The 18,350-nt window shown below is 43.8% G+C and overlaps 1 long non-coding RNA gene across 2 annotated transcripts; it reads left to right on the plus strand.

The window, feature by feature from the left end:
• The first annotated feature begins 185 nt into the window (after positions 1-185).
• Positions 186-17,832, plus strand: LOC136794881 (uncharacterized). Of its 2 annotated transcripts, XR_010842352.1 has the most exons (7): positions 186-548; positions 1,561-1,709; positions 4,496-4,558; positions 9,175-9,880; positions 10,005-10,079; positions 13,574-13,786; positions 15,291-17,832. It is a non-coding gene; the product is annotated as an uncharacterized lncRNA (long non-coding RNA). The 2 variants fall into 2 exon arrangements; XR_010842353.1 differs by lacking the exons at positions 186-548; positions 1,561-1,709; positions 4,496-4,558 and adding an exon at positions 6,015-6,083.
• Positions 17,833-18,350: the final 518 nt, after the last annotated feature.

Raw genomic sequence — 18,350 nt, forward strand, 5'->3', positions numbered from 1 at the left:
TGATGTGACTGAGAAGGGCTTCTGAAATACACAAACAGCTCATACAGCTCATGGCTGACAGGCACATGAAAAAAATGCTCAACATCGCTAATTATTGGAGAAATGCAAATGAGAAAACTGCAATGAGGTATCGCACCAGTTAGAATGGCCATCATCCAAAAGTCAACAAATAATGCTGGAGAGGGTGTGGAGAAAAAGGAACCCTCCTGACACTGTTGATGGGAATGTAAATTGGTGCAGCTACTGTGGAGAACAGTATGGAGGTCTCTTTAAAAATAGAGCTACCATATGATCCAGGAATCCCACTCCAGGGCATATATCCAGAAAAGACAAAAACTAAGTTGAAAAGATACATGCACTCCTATGTTCATAGCAGCACTGTTTACAGTAGCCAAGACATGGAAGCAACGTAATGTCCATCATCAGAGGAATGGATAAAGAAGATGTGCTACATGTATACAATGGAATATTACTCAGCTATAAAAAGAGAATGAAATAATGCCATTTGCATCAACATGGATGGACTAGAGATTATCATACTAAGTGAAGTAAGTCAGAAAAAGATATGATATCACTTATATGTGGAATCTAAAATAAGTGATACAAATGAACTCATTTACAAAAGAGAAACAGACTCACAGACATAGAAAACAAACTTCTGGTACCAAAGGGGAAAGGGAGGAGGGGTACATTAGGAGTATGGGATTAACAGATACATACTATTGTATATAAAACATAACACGGACCTACTGTCAATATTTTGTAATAACCTTTAAGGGAAAAGATTCATATATATATGAATCTCTGTGCTATATACAACATTGTAAATCAAGTATACTTCAATCAAAAAAAAAAAAAGATAGGATTAACATAGTGCAAAACTGAAATGAATCCAGAGTCAGAAGCTCAGCCACTGGTCCCTTTCCTGGGCCACATTATGAATTTGGGACCTAAGCTAATAGACTGAATAAAGGCAGCTCCACCTTTGCTAGGAAGATCATGTCAGTAGACATTTGTCTCATTAAAGAGAGGAAACTGTTTCCTGTGTTTTCAGAGAATCCCTGCTGAAATTCCTGCTGAAATCTTTGGGATGGAAGTAAAACTAAGCAGGCCTGAAACAATCACAGCTGTTGCCAAAGCAGAATTATTGGTGTTTTTAATAAACTGATAACCAACCCACCAATTCCAGGCAGAGCAGACACGATTCAGTAAAGCAACACGTGGGGCTGAAAAGCGCCTACTGTAAATGAGCCAGGAGCCCTACCAAGAACTGATGCTCTTCCTGCAATCCCTATGTCAGCAGCTCATGGGAATAGTTTTTCCTTTGTAATCACACTTTTCCCAGCCTTTCATCTGTTGAATGGGTGCAGGACATCTAGAACAGGGCTGTTCAATATATATATATAATGAGAACCACATATGTAACTTAAAATGTTCCAGTAACAATGGTTAAAAAGAAAAAGAACCAGGTGGAATTAATATCTAATTATTGTCATTCCAACATGCAATCAATGTAAGAATTATTCATGATATATTTTTCTTTCTTTTTCTCGTACTGAGTCTTTGAAATCAGTGAGTGTTTTTAATTCACATCAAGTCTCGATCTAAGTGACCACATGCAAATACGAGATGGCCACGTGACCGGTGGCTGCCACACTGGACAGGGCAGGTCCAGATATGATATATTCAGCCCCATATTTGTAATTAAGGTAAGTAGTTCTCTTAAACTCTGTGTTGTATATGTGCAATCAACCTTTTTTTTTTTTTAACATCTTTATTGGAGTATAATTGCTTTACGTTGTGTTAGTCAGCCTTGTAGGAAGTAATTTCTGTACCATTAAAGCTAACGTTAAGAATCTGGCTTCAGGAATTGGTGAACTTCATACAATGTCGGCTTCTGGGCAAACAGCTTCTCATCATGTTACCTCAGTGCTGCAGCAAATGTGACAGTGATCTTTAAACTCTCCCAGGCTTCCTTGTCAGGCATTCTGTTGCAGCCCAGGCTCATTCTGTCATCCAAAATCACTGTCAGAGGAAAAATTAAGTGATTTTATCTATAAGTAATTTAGAAGTACTTACTATAAAAAAGAGAAGGCATATAAAAATAGAAATGCTTAAAAACAATAATGCTTTTATTGACATAAATTTTCATTTAAAAACGTCCCTAAAATTGTTGATATTTAAGTTCAGAACTCACAGTGTAGTGTGTATTTAATATTGCATTTAACTTCTTGTATCATGTTCTTATGTTCTCTTTAATACTTGGAGTAGATGACTGAATATTGATGAATGTTTCATATTAAATCACTCCTTTAGAATAAATGGCAAATTACTATTCAATCAGCACTGATTAAACATCTATGTAATATATGAATTTATATGCATATTTAAATATATATCCCATTTAAATTAAGGTGAAAACAAAACTAATATATATATGATATATGTGTATATGTTTGTATATATATTTTAAATACATCTGTCTAAAATGTAAGTGAAAATGATAGTAAGAAATAGGACAGAGATAAGAAATGAGATATAAAACCTCCAAATCACCAGAGAAAAATAAAAGCAAGGAAAACATGATCAATCCAATGAAAGAGAAAAAGAATACTTTTTTAAAAAGGATGAAGAAAAAAAAAGAATCAAAGCTTAATAACAGAACATTTTAATAAGATGTCAGAAAAAAATTAAATACTTCAGGTTCAAAATAAATGGGAAGAACTTGATTAATAAACAAAGCCTCATAGATTAGGTAAAAAAGGCAAAGTTCAATGATATTATCTTTATGAAGTTAAACAGGAACAGTGACAATAAAGGGGTGGAGAGAGATGCAAGCAGGAAAGTGCTGGCGCCAGCAGGAACTGAACCCTTAATCCCACGGAGAGAGGAATCGGGGTCAAAAGCAGTAAACTTGGTGAGGAAAAATGTCTCATGTTGATAAAAGTTTCCTACCTTTCACACCATTCGTGAACCTTTATACGTGGAGCCAAAAGCATCAACATAAACAATTAACGGCTGCACATGATGAAAGCACCAGCAACAATGTGAAATACCCGTGGTGCTCCGCGCTGGTAAAGCTTTGGAGAGCAGGCATTGTGCGCACTGCTGCGGGAGAGTAGAGGTGAGTCCAGCCAGCCCTGCGCGAAGGCGGTCTGACCACAGCTGCCTAGAAATGCCTCCACTGCTAGGTACATATTACATAGATACGTTCATGGAAGCATTTTAAGATGTGAAAACTAGTGCAGACATCTGTCAGTGGAGAATCGTTAATCTGGCCCACGGGGTTTTAGTAGTGGTTTTTAAGAATCAAGTAGATGTCTGCATACACACTGATGGGGAGAGAGCGCCAGGCTCCATTGTTCACTGAAACGAGCAAGTTGCACGGTAATTCTCGTGTCTCTGTGTAAGCAAGGGAATGCAAAAACGCTCCAGAAGGGTATGCAGTGACCATTGAGACTGCTTACCTCTTGGGGTGAGGCTGGAGGAGGCGGCCAATTTCCGTATCTGACAGCAGTAATGCACTCTTCTTGAGATTTTTTAAAACGCAGTGAAACAGTATTTTTAAGGTGTTGAACATGGCTTTGTTGAATGAATAAAGTTTTTGTTTTAAATTAGAGGAGCCATGAAGTTTGCTAGTAAGGAAGAGGCAAGGGATGAGAACTGAAAACCCTATTATAAATTCCTTTTAGAAAATATGCACTTCATATGGAAAATGAGGCTGAAAAGATGATGACCAAACAAAATAAATCTTTAAAAACCAGGGTGGAAGTCTCCCCGTTTTGCACATACATATGATTGTATTTAGAAGTAAACCTCTCAGAATCAGAATTTGTAGCAAATAGTCATTCATCCAACTCCAAATTGAGCAAAACCATCAGAATTGCTTTAAAAAGTAGCTGTGAGACAAATACAGATTTCTTCTGCATTTTAAGAAACTGAATGCTCAGAAACCCATTATACAAAGGAATCTTTGAGAAAGCAACATACATGCATAACATCACAACAATGACCACAGAAGTGGTTAAATTCTATTTTATCAGAGTTTGGGGTGCAGGTAATGTTGGGTCTTCACATCTGGAAGAAACGGCATGGCCATATATATGCTTCTGACCCTGTGGGACATGGCAGCCTGAATGTATGAAATTTTGAGACATAATTTCACAAAATATAGAAAATTGCTGTGAAACTAGGGCACGATTGCAATTTAAGAGAAATGGTGCAGATAAATCTATTTTAGTGGATAAGCTTAGGAGATGCAAAATAAATATGTCAGTACTTCATTATTTATTTCTCTCAACTGGCCTAAATTAGAGTGGAAAATGCACACAATATCCAGCCTGCAATTGTACACAGAAATGAAAAAAATTTGTTTTCCCTAAGCCGTTTTTGTATTTTGGAGAAACTTAATCCTACTGTATAACTAATTTCAAAGGCTCTTTCTGACTCCACTACATGATCTATTATGTATCTTTTTGTGTCACACATTACCTAGGCTCACCACTGAACGAAGTTCACAAATGCCCTTTGGATCAAATGAGTCTCTCTGGACCTTAAGGTATTTTCATTCAGCAAAATTTAGGTTAGTGACTTGGACAGAAAGAGCTGCCTGTCATCACTACCAGACAAAAGGGCAAATGGGGATGAGCCCAACACAAAAGGCTGTGATACCTTCCAGTTCGGTAACTCTCGGTTTATTGAGCAATGTGATTAAGTCATGAGCAAGGCTTGTCTTTCTTGCAGCCAACACAACAGATAGATTAAGAAGGGGACCTAAAAGTCTAAGTAAACTTTTACGACTCCAGACTCTCCTAAAATTCTACCTAAGTTGAGAAATCAATTCATAGATATTTATCCTAAGAAATGGGGAATTCAGTATAGTATTTCCTTTATTATATTAAATTTGCTAATTTATTTAAAAAATAGTACACATTTTATTATGTCCTAGAGAAAATAAGACTTTTTTTTTAAAGGCAAAGAAACAAATTCCCTGGTAAAATTCTATAAGTAGTGTTATCCACTTAAGATAAATGAACTCTTCTAAGTTTAGTTATCAACTTGAAACAGGAGAAAGTATATTAAAAAGACAAAGCTGAATTTTGCCTGAGAAATAAAGCCCAACACATTTTCTAAGGAAACCATAAAAGTATGTACAGGTCCAGGGTCAAAAAGTGAAACAACTGAAATTGGGTCTTTCAAGCATAAAACTCAAGAATATAAAATTCTAGGTACTGGGATTTAAGAATATTTGCTTTCCTTGTCTCTTCTTGATGTTTTATGTTTTATTTTTCCTAAGGATAATCAGAGACATGCTCAGTAGACACTAAAACATTTTTTTCTTTTCTTTCTTCCATTTCCCCCCATTCTTTATTTTTTTCTTCAGGTATTAATTTAAGGTTTCTGATTAGTATTTTGATGTGTAAGCGCACGGGCTTCAGTGGTTGTGGCACGTGGGCTTCAGTAGTTGTGGCTCGCGGGCTCTAGAGCGCAGGCTCAGTAGTTGTGGTGCATGGGCTTAGGTGCTCCATGGCATCTGGGATCTTCCCGGACCAGGGCTCGAACCCATGTCCCCTGCATTGGCAGGCGGATTCTTAACCACTGTGCCACCAAGGAAGCCCTATTGTGTCATTTAAAGCTTTTGTTTGCTTATTAATTTTCTGTCTGCATGATCTGTCCATTGGTGTAAGTGAGGTGTTAAAGTCCCCCACTATTATTGTGTTACTGTCGATTTCCTCTTTTAGAGCTGTTAGCATTTGCCTTATGTATTGAAGTGCTTCCTATGTTGGATGCATATATATTTATAATTGTTATATCTTCTTCTTGGATTGGTCCCTTGATCATTATGTAGTGTCCTTCCTTGTCTCTTGTAACATTCTGTATTTTAAAGTATATTTTATCTGATACAAGTATTGCTACTCCAGCTTTCTTTTGATTTTCATTTGCATGGAGTACCTTTTTCTGTCTCCTAACTTTGAGTCTTTATGTGTCCCTAGGTCTGAAGTGGGTCTCTTGTAGACAGTGTATATATCCATTCAGCGAGCCTGTGTGTTTTGGTTGGAGCATTTAATCCATTCATATTTAAGGTAATTGTCGATATGTATGTTCCTATTACCATTTTCTTAATTGTTTTGGGTTTGTTTTTGTAGGTCCTTTTCTTCTCTTGTGTTTTCCACCTAGAGAAGTTCCTTTAGCATTTGTTGTAGAGCTGGTTTGGTGGTGCTGAATTCTCTTAGCTTCTGCTTGTCTGTAAAGCTTTTGATTTCTCCATCGAATCTGAATGAGATCCTTGCCGGGTAGAGTAATCTTGGTTGTAGGTTCTTGCCTTGCATTACTTTAAATATAAAATGCCACTCCCTTCCGGCATGTAGAGTTTCTGCTGAGAAGTCAGCTGTTAACCTTATGGGAGTTCCCTTGTATGTTATTTGTCATTTTTCCTTTTGCTTTTAATAATTTTTGTTGCTTTTAATAATTTTTCATTGTCTTTCATTTTTGTCAGTTTGCTTACTATGTGTCTTGACATGTTTCTCCTTGGGTGTATCCTGCCTGGGACTCTGCGCTTCCTGGACTTGGGTGGCTATTTCCTTTCCCATGTTAGGGAAGTTTTTGACTATAATCTCTTCAAATATTTCCTCAGGTCCTTTCTCTCTCTCTTCTCCTTCTGGAACCCCATAATGTGAGTGTTGGTGTGTTTAATGTTGTCCCAGAGGTCTCTTAGATGGTCTTCATTTCCTTTCATTCTTTTTTTTTGATTCTGTTCCGTGTCAGTGATTTCCACCATTCTGTCTTCCAGGTCACTTATCCGTTCTTCTGCCTCAGTTATTCTGCTATTGATTCCTTCTAGTGTAGTTTTCATTTCAGTTATTGTATTGTTCATCTGTTTGTTTGTTCTTTAATTCTTCTAGGTCTTTATTAAACATTTCTTGTATCTTCTCAATCTTTGCCTCCATTCTTTTTCCAAGGTCCTGGATCATCTTCACTATCATTCTGAATGATTTTTCTGCAAGGTTGCCTATCTCCACTTCATTTAGTTGTTTTTCTGGTGTTTTATCTTGTTCCTTCATCTGGTACGTAGTCCTCTGCCTTTTCATTTTGTCTATCTTTCTGTGAATGTGGTTTTCATTCCACAGGCTGCAGGATTGTAGTTTTTCTTGCTTCTGCTTTCTGCCCTCTGGTGGATGAGGCTATCTCACATAAGGAGCTTTTAATGTCTTTTTAAAACAAACAACTGCAGCTCAGAAAATTTAGCTTTGCAAATATCTCCTCTTGAAACTCGAGTTAAAGTTTTCTGTATGGATCCTAGTGATAAATTCCCAGCTGGAATTGCCACCACAGATTCTACCACTTCAGACCATTAGAGCAATCTTAATTTTTAGAAACATTTCAGTGCATATAACAAATTTAATTATTGTAATATACGCTCACTGAAGAAAATTTGAAAAGTACAGAATGTAAAGGGAAACAAAACATACACAATTCTACAACCCTGAATGTTTTGGTCATTCTCTCCATGATGTACACAGTATAATTAATTTTTATATAGCTAGAATTGTACTGCAGACACAGCATAAACCTTAACAGTACATTGTAAGTGGGCCTCTCTATTCCTACAAATTATTCAGGGTTGGATAGTATTCCACCAAATGGATGAACCAAGCTTTACTCAACTCAGCCCCTGATGTTGGCCTGTTGTCTAGGACAAGATTGTTAAATGCTGAGAAAATTCTTATAAGGACAACAGAAAACGATATGGGCTTGGGAGGAATAGGAGGTGACAACCTTAACAATGCAGCTGCAGAACCAGCCCCAAACTGGTCCTGTCCGGTTTCTAACATGATGTTGAACTGTTGTTTAGAGACAACAGAACAAAATCACAAGTCATGCAGCCAAAACATGAACAGAGAGGAGATTTTGACCTCGGATAACACGCAGAGCCCAAGTGTCTCCCCGCATGGACCAGAGAACCGGGACATGACCAGAACCTGAACACCAGAGCCCTTTCAGACGTGAACGTTCTGCTGTCCAGGAAATCTGGTGCTGAAGCCCCTTCACACACCTTACCTAAACGGCCACTTCCAAAGCCCTCCCACTGACACCTGCCCCACCCCTCACAGTGCTTCTGCACAGCGCCCCTCCTTCCCTAGCTCATACAGGTGTGGCCCAGATCAAGGACACACATGTGAGCTTTGTCTTCCTCCCAGTTGACCTTGAAGTAAAGCTCTTTCTCTCCTCAAGAGGTGGTGCCATAGTTCTGGCTTCTGTATGCATCGGGCAGCGATCCCCTTGGCTCAGTAACAACCAGAGACCCCCACATTTCACTTCTCCAGCCCCTGAGTCAGTGGAGAATGGGATATGTTTCCATGGATCACGGCCAAGCATCCCCTGGGCCCCACCCCAGCCCCATTCATAGTTTAAGAACCTTCGCTTTATGCGACAGAGGAAATTATGTAATTGGTGATGCTGAGTGCTATTTTCAAAGCGTATAAACAGCCGCCTTTGGATAGTATTCTTGAAATCATTCCCAGCGGTGATGCTGTTTCCCAGTATTTTAGGCTAGACATAGGAAATGGGAGTTGAGGTTTGGACTATCTCAGAGAAAAGTTGGATTGAGATAGAAGGTAACTGTCATGGAAATGGATTTTTTTGGGGGAATTCTAATAAATTTTATTTTTTCTTAGTTTTTAAAAATTTTTAAACGTTACTTTCCATTTACAGTTAGAAATGGATTTTTTATTAGCCAAATTTTCAAATCTGTATTCTGTGATTTCTGCTCTAGCTTTCAGTTCAGAAAGCCTCTTTCCAGACAGAGATGAGAATCTCTGCAGAGATCTTATAGTCACATTTACATTCTGGGTCAGAGGACGCAGCTGCCCTGTGTCTACACTCTGTACCCACAGACACTGTGTCATTTAGAGCCAAGTTTGTGGTAGTTTGTTATGCAGCAGACAGATGTCATGATGGTTTTGGAAGCAGGCCATGGGGAGGCTGAGAGAATTTGGGGGCGTATAAGAGAGAAATCCTGTACTACCTTGAGCAACAGTTATTAGAGACATGGCCTTGGACCCTGTTGTTGAGGACCTAACAGAAGTGAGGAGGTGTGTTATTGTAGACTAGAAGAAGGGGCATCCTTGTACGTAGGGACAGAAAGCTTAGCAGAACTGTCTCCTGTCATTGCAGGGGAAGCAGGACTTGTAAGTGACGAACTCGTCATTGTGGCCAGACACGGGGCTTCCAAGCAAAGTGTGGAAGGTGCTAACTGGTTCCTGCTCATAGTGAAACACAGGAGAAGAACCATCAGACCAAACAGAACCAGGGCTTGATGATTCTGAAAATCCTCAGCCTCTCCAGATGGCAAAGGTGCTAAAATTAAGAGATTTATTGTCAGGAAAATGTCTCGAGGAGAAGCAGAGGGTGTGACTTCAGAAGGACGAAAAGTTCAGAAAGACACTTTGGTGCCCCACAGACCCTCCCCGTTCAGCTGGCTGCCCTCTGTCCTTTGGCCGTGCTCAGGGGCCATGGAACGGGAGGAGGATCTGAGGGCGTGAACATCCCTCAGGTGTCTGATGGGGTGAACCCACCAAAGTCCACAGAAGGCTCATACAGTATCTGAGCAAACCTGTTTTAGTGGAAACACTGTCAGCTTAGACTAACAGGGACAAAGAATAAAAATGAAGGTGGATGGCAGACTCTCGAACACTTCTGGCAGAAAACAGGCTGATGAAACTGCTCACCTGCCAGTACCTTCCATGAGAAAGGAAGGATGGCTCAGAGGGCAGAACCTGAGACTCCGAAGGCAGAGCCAGGACCACAGGATCTCGTACTCAGGCCTTGCAACTGAAGCCCCTCCCAACGTTAGCCTGGTGGAATTTCAGAACCTCTCGAGGTCAGTGCCACCCACCTGTGTGCCTCTCCCATGTCCCCATTTGGAGTGAGGGTGTGTGTAGCAGCTGTCCTGCCATTGTACTCAGGGTGTGATGGGGTAGACAGCTTGTCTCTTTCATCTGCAGGCTCTCAGATCAAGAGATTTTGAACCCCAGGAACTTGCTCAGGGGCCACATCTGGACCTGGACTTGACTTAGGTGGTAAGAGTTTGGACTTTTGAGTTGAATGGGATGAGACTTTTCAAGGGGTGACTGTATCTTACAGGTGTCAGGATAGAATCCCGGGCCAGTGGGAGGGTTCTGGTGGATGGGCTACAGGGCGGTTCCCAGGATCCTGGCTTCTTTTGCTCATGGTTTCCTGTAATCCCCTCTCCTTGAGGGGATTACAGGAAACCATGAATACAATACAGAAAGTCCAGTACGTACAAACCTTCAAGTTGCGAACTTTCAAAGATGCGAACGTGCGTTCCATCAATGTCAGGTGTGAGTGACATTGCAGCTGGCCCTCCGTCTCCTGTTGCTGACGATCCTTCAGCTCTACCATCTCCCACCCCCTCTCCCTCCTCAGTCAGTAACTCTTCTGCCTGTTCACTCGATGCCGGCCCCTGTGTGCCAGCTGTTGTGCTGGACCACTGTACTTTTCAAGGTACTGTGCGGTAAGACTAAAAATGTTTATCTTTTGTGTTTTTTTATGTACATATTATTTGTGTGAAAAGTATTATACACCTATGACAGTACAGTACTGTATAGCACTGTTAGTGTGTACCTAGCCTCACTGTGTTAGTTGGGTACCTAGGCTAACTGTGTTGGACTTGTGGACAAATCGGACTTACGAACGCGCTCTCAGAATGGAACTCGTTCACATGTAGGGGACTTACTGTATAGCAAAAGTGGTCAGATGTCACCTCCATGATTAGTTCTCCAAGGCCGGTTTCTAGCTCACTCACCCTCTCTTGCTGCCTCACTCTGTGGGTGGACGGCTGCCATGTGTGAGCTGCCCTGTGGAGGCCCACACAGCAAGGACAGAGGCCTTTAGCCCATGGTCAGCAAGGGGCTGGGGTTCTCCATCCAACATCCTGAGAGGAATTGCATCTTGATGATCCCATAAATGAACTTGAGTGAATCTCCTGCATTTGAGCCTTCAGGCAAGACCTCAGCCCAGGCAAACCTTGTTTGCAGTCTTGTTGGATGCCTTGAACCAGAAAACCCAGCTAAGCTGCACCTGCATTCCTGACCTCCAGAAACTGTTAGAGAACAGATGTTTCCCGTTTGAAGCTGCTAGTTTTGGGATAAGGTGTGTGTAGCAATAGATAACCAGTAAGGCCTGTAAAATGATATTTCTTGCACACTTGAATTTGTGGCCTGAAATTCAAACATATTATAGTATGCATAATTTCACTGCTAACCATATATGTTTACCTCTAAAACGCTTTCAGTAAAAGGAAGACTTATGATTTGCTTTCATAGATTCCGTGGTGTCTTTCCCATAGCTACTATTTTTTAAAAAAACTCAGGGGTCCCACTCCTTATTTGAAACTTGCTAGCTCACCCACTTTCTTTTGTTCTGATTAAAACATCTCCTATTTTATTCACTTAAAAATACTTCCTATTAAAAAATTTCAGACTTACAAGAAGTTGCAAAAATAGTACAGGTTTTGTACCCTCTCCCAGTTTTTCCCCTGTGGTAACATCATACATAACTGTAATTCATCATAAACATCATCTGCCCTATTTTTTGAATAGGAGAATAAGTCTATTCGGCAGGTTTATGAGTAGGAGTTCACCCTCCGTGCAAAGTCTCTCTGTCACTGGAGCCTTCCCCCAAATGTGGCTCCAGATCATCATTTTTCTCTTGTTTAACAGAAATCATTCCAAAGGGAACCAGTACCTCTGTGCAGGCCTTACACTAGGCTGAATCCTACAAAATTGCCCACCTTGGACCACTTTTTACCTAAACCGTGGAACTTCACAGGGTACAAGCTGATCGGAAGATGATTCTACTGCTTCCCAGGCCTCGGGTCATCACTGGTCAGTGGTGCTAGACGTGCCCACATCCTCAGCCTCCAGCCTGCGCTCAGGTCTCGCCCACGCCCTTGACCCTCACAACCAGGATGCTTCTTGGAGGCGACCGGGCGTGGATGGCGTTCCCAGCAGTTTCTCCGTCTTGGGCTCTCTGGTTCATGTGCCCAGTGAAAGGGGCACTTCCTGGCACTGGGTCCTTCCAGGCTGAAGGGAGAACGACTTTGCTGCTCCAGGTCAGGGCTTATGCTGAGGCTCTAGCGCAGAGTTCCCGGGTTCTTCACAATTTTACTGACTTTCAGTCCTCTGTCAGCCTTGGCTTTCCAGCCGTAGATCCAGACTCAGTGTGTCTCTTATTCGGCATCCTGATTGCTTTGGGTGCTTTTGTACAGGGAGCAGAGTTGTGTGAAGATTTTGCATAGTTAAAGGAGAGAGACAGAGACAGCAGAGAGAGCTGGGGAGGGGGTGAGGGACAGAGACAGAGACAGGAGAGAGAGCTGGGGAGGGAGTGAGAGACAGAGAGACAGAGATAGAGACAGGAGAGAGCTGGGGAGGGGGAGAGAGACAGAGACAGGAGAGAGCTGGGGATGGGGTGAGAGACAGACAGGAGAGAGAGTTGGGGAAAGGGTGAGAGAGAGACACGGAGACGCAGAGAGAGACTCCTACGTGTCCACCTTACAAGAAAAAGTCTGTTCCCAGATGCCCAGCAAATGGGTCTCCTTGCCCTCTTCCTCTCCAGTCTTGGTTCCTATCTGTTTATGTACCAGACCGTGCAAACTTCGGTGATTTAATGGACTTTTCTCTTGTTTCGCTATATAACAGCTCTTTCCTGTAAACGTAGGGTTAGACCTGCTGCTCTCAGATCACTCTGTCATTCATGCACGCGGAGGGAACTGACCTAGGAGTGAGTCTTTGCACCGGATTGCAAGTTCTGAAATTGCACAACCGAATTTCACCACCACATTTTGTGCGGCAAAATGTTGCACTTTGGGGAAGATCTGCATCTTAATGAACTAAAAATTTGCCTTTTTAAAGATAAAGTTTTAAAGTGGCAACTTGCATCTCAGTGGGGCTTTGGAATGAGTCTAGGGCTTTAACCCCGACTCGGTCCCAATGATGCCTTTGGATGTGACCTAACTGCTCTGAACCAAGTCTCCTTACCTGTAAAATGGGTCTGATTGTACCCACTGTGTGTGCCTCACTCGTAGCACTGTGATAAAAACAACTGAAATTACATATTTTAAAGTACACAGTACCAGTTACATGTGAAACATTAGAAAAAATTCTATAACTGAATTTCACTTACTAATATAAATTATAATGTAGTATTTAAACTTGATGAAGTAATATTTGTAATGGGCTGGTGAAAGGAAACGATTGTAAAGGTTTATAAAGTATTTTGCTGAGGTGAAATGCAACGCTTTGCCATCAAGACAGATGATGGAGTAGAAAAGTATATTCACTGCTGTGGAGAGGGTCTCAGGACGGGCAGGGATGGAGTGAGGGGGGCCTCAGGCTTCCTGGTTCCACCCAGAGGCACGTCACAGGGTGGGAGCAGGAAGAGACGCTCTCTGTCCTCAGAGAGCAGGACGGAGAAGTGAAGACCGTCTCTTGCTTTTTATTTTATCTTGCTTTACCTTATTTTATCTTTATTCTGTTCTATTCTTGCTATACAGAGAGTGCTTCTTGTGAAGATAAGGACCCAAGCTCGCAGGGCCATGCTTTCCTAGGGCAGCTTTCCAAGTCCATCTTTTCTTCAAGGAAGAAAGGCATTCCCATGGTGAATGGCCAAGAGTCCACTTGCCCAAAGTCTCCTGAGACTGGAAAAGGAGGAATTAGAAATATCAGTGGGGAAGAAATATTACTCAGAAATTTTGCAGAGATACTTGGTGAGTTATTTGGAAACATCCATGTAAGTACCCTATGACATGTAACAGCATCAAAGGACCATGCTGCAGTTCACATGCCACGTCACATCTGGTCTCACATGCCACGTTCTCTTGTCTTCCGGATCCTTGCATTGTCTAGACCCGCTGTCCCAGAGAGCTTTCTGTGATGCTGGAAATGTTCTGTGTCTACACTGTCCCGGGCAAAATCCGTTGGCCACATGTGCTGCTGAGCACTTGAAATGTGGCCAGTGTAACTAAGGACCTGAGTGTTTCATTTCAATTAATTTAAAGTTAAAGCCACATGTGGATGGCGCCTACTGTTTGAGACAGCGCAGGTCTACACGGCCCTGGAAAAACTGTTTGTTACCCTGTGTCTCCTGAGCGGATCATTTCCTAAATGGTCTCTACTGATTTAATGGCTCTGCCACGTTAGTGTTCTGAGTTTTTGCTGGGGCTGCACTGTGAGGCTGGTTCCACACTTACTCTTAAATGAAACACCTACGGGGTTTTAAACTTGGAAATGGTTGACAAGAGCCCTTGGCTATCCTGAGAGGCGTGAATCAAGAACAAGTCTGTCATTTAGCTGAAAGGGTCCTGGGCAGTCTCACGCTTAGGTGCCCAGAGCCACGACTGAAGTGACGCTTGCTCTTGCCTGAATCCAAATAGCAGTGCCCCCTTCCTCCTGGAATCTGTTGTGTATGTCACCATGCTGCTGCTGCTGTTACTTTGGTGGTGTGGCTTTGCCCTGAAGCCCGGGGCTGTTGGGCCCCTCCAGGAGCTCTCCTGAGAGCCCAGCGCCTTCTGTGGGGCAGGCTCATCAGGGCTGCAGCAGGTAGGCCAGGTTGATGCTGCTCTACCTTTGCTGACGAGCACAGATGCCATGGGGTCTGCGCTCTGCTCCCTGTACAAGGGCACGAAAAGCAGTCGGAGGCTGGACACGATGCACAAGTGGACAAACAACTTCCCAGAGCCTGGGCTGAATCCACAGCAATAGCATAAATAATAAGTTAAACACAAATAGTCTCTCCTAGAGCATTAAGCGATCCTTGGTGGATCTGTGCGCCTGGGCCCTGGTGTGATCCTCCAAAGACGCACCATCCTTTGCTTCTCCCCACGTTTTGGATCATTTTCCCGACTAGTCATTGTCACTGCCTTGCACACGGGGGAGCGCACTTAGCGAGATGAGGTCGCCTCACTGCCGTGATCACACCGGCGACTCAGCCAGTGAATCCAAGCCCATTTCAAGGTGAGTCTGAATTTAGAGCCAGCACCTTGGCTAAATCTCTTCCTTCAGTTCTTCAGTTTTCAGACTTCTCACAATAGCGGTTTATTATTTATTGTTGCCTGTGCCATTAACAGAGTGAGCCAGAATGAATTAAATAAGTTGGAGGGCTATCATTTCCCTTTCGTCTTTAGAATGACTACTAAATACAAGGAATGTGACGGTGTCTCCAGCAAATCCTACATATGGGGTTAAATATTTGTGATTTTGACAATTTGCAAGGGTCCCAGATGTCAGGACGGGCGGTGATGTTATCTGCACTGGATCCTAACGGATGCGTTGTGTGAGGAGGCCGGTCTCCCGGCCCCAAGGTGAGCCTGGGGTGAAGGACCCCACGGGCTCATCAGCCTTCCCTCCTCACTCCTCATGCATGTTGGGAGGACCCTTGTGAAGCTGGGGACCCACGAGTCTCCTGAGGCAACGTTGCTTGTCAATGTCAAGGGTCCGATCTGCTCTAGGACATGGCTGCCCGCCAGCATCAGAGCTCACTGGTTTGCTCTGACGTTCACACTTTCCCAAATAGACCATCCTAGCATAGACCGAGGATCCGTAAGCGTCAGGGAGCCTCCCGGTTTCCAGGGCTCTGGGGATCCCCGATAGTCTCCAAGGACCAGAATGCAGTCAGTTCCCAGGCAGTCCGGCACAACCCTCAGCAGTCAGGCTCCCGCTGTCGGCAGGTTTTCTCCCCCCCTCGGCTTTCCGTGCGTTGTTGCAGCCTCCTGTCTGGCCTCAGCCCTTCTTCACGGACGTTTATTCAGTAAACACATCGGGACAATTGCTGGTGGCAGTGGGGTTACAAGTATGAACAGGACGTGAGGCCTGACCTGAAGGAGCCCGCCGTCCGGAGGCCAACAGACCTCATGCATGAGGGCTAGAGCTCCAGGGCCGGGACCTCCCGAGCACTTCGTCCCATCCCTCCTCGCATGGCGGGATTGGCCTTTCTGAAGCGCGTGGGCAGCTCCGTGAAGAGCCTGGACCCAACTCCAGCGTGTGTGGGGCAGGGGAGTTCCCACAGCACCAGGCACTTCTCGGACGCCAGCTGGGGGTCCTACAGTTTAACTCAGTTCTGACGCTGTCTACCTGGAGGCAGGACCAGATGCCACAGGTGAAGGGCTCAGCCCCACAAGACCGCCCTCCACTTCGGGGGCCAGCCCCAAACCCAGACTATTTATGACCCGCGCTTCCAGCCAACTGGCTAGAAATCAGAGGTTCCCACAGCCCCTCCTTGGGCTCCATTCGTTGGTTAGAAGAGCTCACAAAACTCAGAGAGGCACTTTACTGACTGAGTTACTGACTTATTATAAAAGGATATAAGGGATACAGGTGGGCACCAAGCTGGAGGAGGTGCACAGGACAAGGTTGGGGAAAGGTGGTGAGGCTCCCAGGCTTTTTCTGGGCGCTGCCATCCTCTTAACCTCCGCGTGGTCACCAACCCAGAAGCTCTCTGAACCCCGTTTTCTTGGGATTTTATGGAAGCTTCATGGCACAGGCAGGATGGAGTCAATCACTGGCCATTGTGATAGATTCAACCTCCAGCCCCTCTTTCTTCCTGGGAAATCGGGGTGGGGGGTGAGGGGTAGGACGGAAAGTTCCAACTGTCTGATCACATGGTTGGTTCTCCTGGCAACCAGCCCCATCCTTAGGTGGCACTCCAAAATTCACCTTCCCTGAAGGGTTTTCTGGAGCTGGTCACATTTGCTTTTATCACTCAGGACAGCCCAGGGGTTTCGGGATCTGTGAGCCAGGGATGGTGCGTGAAGACCAATTATATATGAGAAACGTGCGTCGTGATTCAGGTGAATGAGCAAAAGTATCTATGTGTTTCTTATGAATCCCAATATCACAGTTCCCGCACCAAACTTACTAGCCAACCCTTATGTACCGTTGCCTTCCCACAGACTGCCAGCCCTGGACGTTAAGCCCCTTTCCTCGGTCTCGGCCCTTCTCATTAAATTGATCTTTCTTTGTCTCGATGGTTCAACAGCCCCCAAGCCTCACTGTTTCTTGCGGGGGGGGGGGGTGTTTCTCTCCTTTCTATGATGTCCCTTGCGCCACGTAAAACTTTTAACACCAAATAAAATTGTGTGCCTTTTCTCCTGTTGACCTATTGTTAGCTTATTTCTCAGACTCAGCCACTGAACTTACGTGGGTAGAGGCCAATTTTTCCTTGCCTGCAGACATCAGGCCTCTTGGTTCCAGGGACCCGAGGCTCCGGGTTCAGGGCCAGGGGAAAGAAGACTCTCTCCTGAACAGGTGAGCTCCCGGGACCCCCTGCTCAGGCCGGGGGGCAGCTCCACGGAGGTCGAGGTGGGACCCCAGGTCGGGGCCGGACAGGAGCGCCCATCAAGTTAGAAGGGTTCTGGGCTCGAGTGAGGACCCCCTCTGGGTGGCGGAGGGCCCTGCGCTTGGTGTTGACAGAGCTTACGCCAGAGCTGATTTCAGGGGGCGTAACAGCTGAATAACAGATTTTAAGGGTATTGAACATCAAACTATAATGATAGAGAATACATTTACAGCCTTAACATGCCAAGTGACCAGTTCAGTTTTCACTGCCTCAGGGCTCCGTTTGTCCTTGTCGCAGTGGCGAGCTGGGCTCAGGGTGCAGAAACGCTCTCCCCTGGTAGGTGCTGTGAGACCCGGTCCTGGAAGCACGTGGTCGGCGGGTGCACTCTCTGCCTTCACCACTAGGCGGCGCGCGTCTCCCGCTTTCCCTGGGGCTCTGGGTGGGCTCTGGAGTTGCCTGTATCCAGCCTGCCCTTTGACATTTTTTTTAAAAAAAATTTCATTTGTGAGCTCTTTTTTGTTTTATTTTACTTTTTAATTTTTATTGGAGTATAGTTGATTTACAATGTTGTGTTAGTTTCAGGTGTACAGCATAGTACTTCAGTTATAGGTATACAATGTATCTATGCTTTTTCAGATTCTTTTCCCATATAAGTTGTTACAGAGTATTGAGCAGAGCTCCCCGTGCTGTACAGCAGCAGGTCCTTATTAGGTGTCTAATTTATACATAGCAGTGTGTGTATGTGTCAACCCCAATCTCCTAATTTATCCCTCCCCCCCCACCCCGCCACATTTCCCTTTTGGTAACCATCAGTTTGATTTTGAGATCTGTGAGTCCATTTCTGTTTTGTAAATAAGTTCCTTGGTATCATTTTTAAAATTAGATTCCACATATAAGCAATATCATATGGTATTTGTCTTTCCATTTGAAGTTTGATACTATTTTAAGGAATTCCAACTCAGATGTTAGAGAATGTTCAGCTAGTTTGCCACAAAACT

The sequence above is a fragment of the Kogia breviceps genome, chromosome 9, assembly GCF_026419965.1.
Source record: "Kogia breviceps isolate mKogBre1 chromosome 9, mKogBre1 haplotype 1, whole genome shotgun sequence".
Taxonomy (NCBI): domain Eukaryota; kingdom Metazoa; phylum Chordata; class Mammalia; order Artiodactyla; family Physeteridae; genus Kogia; species Kogia breviceps.